Source organism: Canis lupus, chromosome 12 (genome assembly GCF_048164855.1).
Source record: "Canis lupus baileyi chromosome 12, mCanLup2.hap1, whole genome shotgun sequence".
NCBI classification, from domain to species: Eukaryota; Metazoa; Chordata; class Mammalia; order Carnivora; family Canidae; genus Canis; species Canis lupus.
In genome coordinates this window covers 16,605,310-16,608,619 of record NC_132849.1, presented here as the reverse complement: position 1 = coordinate 16,608,619, position 3,310 = coordinate 16,605,310, and the positions used below count along the sequence as shown (strand labels likewise).

Sequence of the window (3,310 nt, the reverse complement as noted above, 5' to 3'; positions counted from 1 at the left end):
CTTAAGGATGGTATGGTGTGGTGAATGGAAATAGAGCTCAAGCAGGAAGCATCTGTCCTACTTAGCAAAGTCAGAGATCAGAGTTTAGGGCTACCAAAGCAGCTGGACATTTAAGTAGGGAAATCTTGGAAAGGAGGGAGTCACAGAGGAGGAATCACAAAATCTGTGTAAAAATTCTCTTCAAATCCTTGGATAACTCTGAACTGGACATGTTCAGGGAAAGAATCCAAGAAATCCAGCATAAAGCAACAACCTAAAGGTCCTTGGAGAGATTTCAATAGCTGTCTGATACTGAGGAGACAGAGTCTGAAGTTTAATACCACCAGTTTAGAGAACCCTAGTTTTCCAGTGAAACCCCAAAAGGGCCATATCTTAGTAGTAAGAATTTTATCCCAAGACTAAGAACTATCACTTCTCAGCCTTTTGGCTAAGATCAAGTGTAGTATCTGTTCTCATCACCTTAGTATTGCTACATCCTCTATTCAAGACTAAGAGCTAAATCCTAAGATTAAGAGAAAAATAGTCCTGCTATAGCAGAGCCTGAATGAAGCCGCCACAGAAACAAAGTGATCCACTAGCAATTTAGTGGATCAACCCTCTTTGGAGTAAGATAACTAAACCAGAGTTTCCACAATGTAATATCCACAATACTGAATGTACAATAAAAAGATTATTAGACTCGTGAAGAAGTAGGAAATTATAACCCAAAATCAAGAGAAAATAGTCAGTAGAAACAGTAGCAATCCATATATTGTAATTAGCAGGCAAGATTTTTAAATAACTATGATAAATATGTTAAAGCATCTCTGGATGGATACAATGGATGAAAGGATAGGAAGTTTCAGGAGATAAATATTCTATTCAATTATCCAAATTGAATCACAAAAAACTGAAAGAAATGAAAATAACCTTAATGATTTGTGAAATAGTAGAAGTGTAACACAATAGGCTGGAGTCCCAGAAAGAGACAAGAGAGAGAATTGAGCAGAAAGAATGTTCTTTAAAAAAACATGGGACCAAAATTATTTCTAAATATTATTCAAAGTATCAGCTTATTGACCTAAGAAGTTCAGCAATACCCAAGTGAGTAGAACAAATACAAAGAAAATCCTTTATCATTTAAATTTCAAAAATCAGGGGCACCTGGGTGGCTCAGTGGTTGAGCATCTAACTTTGGCTCAGGTTGTGATCTTGGGGTCCTGGGATCGAGTCCTACAACAGGCTCCCCACAGGGAGCCTGCTTCTCCCTCTGCTTATGTCTCTGCCTCTCCCTCTGTGTCTCATGAATAAATTTAAAAAAAAATTTTTTTTTAAATCAAAGAAAGAAAATCTTAAACACCACAGAAAGGGAAGAAACATTACATACAGAGGACCAATGATAAGAATTACAACTAATTTCTCACCAGAAACAATAGAGACCAGAAGACAATAGGGTGATATCTATAAAGTGTTGAAAGAATAACCCTGTTAAGCTAGAATTCTATATCCAGTAAAAATATTCTTTAAAATGGAAAGTGAGGGCAGCCCGGGTGGCTCAGCAGTTTAGCGCGCCTTCCACCCAGGGTGTGATCCTGGAAACCCGGGATCGAGTCCCACATCAGGCTCCCTGCATGGAGCCTGCTTCTCCCTTGGCCTGTGTCTCTGCCTCTCTCTCTATCTCTCTGTGTCTCTCATGAATAAATAAATAAAATCTTCAAAAAAAAATAAAATGGAAAGTGAAATAATGATATTTCAGGTAAGTGAAAACTGCATTTATCATCAGTAAATCCACATATGAGGAATGTTAAAGGAAATCCTTCAGGCTGAAGTGATATGATACCATATGAAAATTCAAATTATAAATTTATAATTACAAAGAGCATAAAATGCTAAATAAGTGGAGAAATATTTTTAATCTACTTTTCTACCATTGCTTAAACATTTAAAGGACCATTGACCATTTAAAGCAAAAATAATAATGTTATTAGATGTGTACCTTTGCAGAAGTAAAATATATAATTACATCCAAGGATCTCCTGTCTCCTTTCCCACCAGCTGTCAATCCCAAAGGGATGAAGAAGATCCCTTAAAATTAGCCACTTCAAGATCATCAGAACAACTACACAGTCATCATTAATATTGTCTGTGGTTAGGAAGGAGATCTGTCCCCTTTGAGGCATCCTTCTCTCTTCCAGGGCCTGGTCAATATCTACAGGCATGTGAGCTTCCTGAGCTCTTGTCCATTCTCCACAGAAGGGAAAGCTATTGATTCTATTCAGGCAGCAGACATTCATAGCCTCTTTTCTGCAGGGGCTTTGCGTTCTACTTCCTCTTCCTAAAATAACTTCCTCCTCTCTCTGTGTGGTTAATTCCTGCTCATTTTTCAGATCTCAATACAAATTTAATTTCTTTGGGCAATTTCTCATTGACCTCCCACCTTCTTTTCCCCCTGCCATCATGCCCCATGTCTTTGTCCCTGCCTGGGTACCCTGCTCAGTCTCCCACTTCCTTCTGGGCAAGATACCTCCCTAGTTATCCTTCAGAACCCTAAGGGTGAGTCCACCCAACCACTGCCAAATTCATGGAATACATATCTACCTGTTTGTTTTTTAAAGATTTTATTTATTCATGAGAGACATAGAGAGAGGGAGGCAGTGACACAGGTAGAGGGAGAAACAGGCTCCATGCAGGGAGCCCGATGCGGGACTCGATCCTGGGTCTCCAGGATCCCGCCCTGGGCCGAAGGCAGCACTAAACCACTGAGCCACCAGGGCTGCCCCATACCTATCTGTTTCATTCTCACCTGCCTACCAGGATATTCATCTTGTCTGAACTGTTCAAATCTTCTGAATGCTGATTGATCACTTGTCTGCATATCTCTAACTAATCACTAACTGAGATTATTCCTGCCAAGGAAACCTTTTCCTCAGTCCATCCAGTCTGCTGGTCACAGCCAACCTTGTTTTGCTCCAACCTTTTGCCAAAAAACATCATTCTGTCTGCATATATTTGGAAATGCCCATACTCAGACTCAGGAGGACAAGAAGATATCTGGAGCCAGCCTTGGTTGAGAACCCCCATTGGTAATCCTATGGCCACCTCATAGCACTCATGATACCATACTCTAATTGGCCTATAACCCTGTCCTTTATTGTAGCCCCGGTTCATAACAGAGTCTGGTTACATATAATGCATTTAGTCAATATTTTTCGAATAAATAAATGGAAAACTGAAGAGTCAGAAATGACCAAGGAAATGGATTACTAAAGTGAAAGAAGGAAAGTTTCAGGAAAGCATTAAGAATCCTGTTCTTTGCTTCCCCCCCTACACC

The 3,310-nt window shown here is 39.7% G+C and overlaps 1 non-coding gene across 1 annotated transcript; it reads left to right on the top strand.

Annotated features, from left to right (window-relative positions):
- The first annotated feature begins 407 nt into the window (after nucleotides 1-407).
- LOC140602032 (U2 spliceosomal RNA) lies at nucleotides 408-600 on the top strand. Its single transcript, XR_012005083.1, has one exon. It is a non-coding gene; the product is annotated as a U2 spliceosomal RNA (small nuclear RNA).
- Nucleotides 601-3,310: the final 2,710 nt, after the last annotated feature.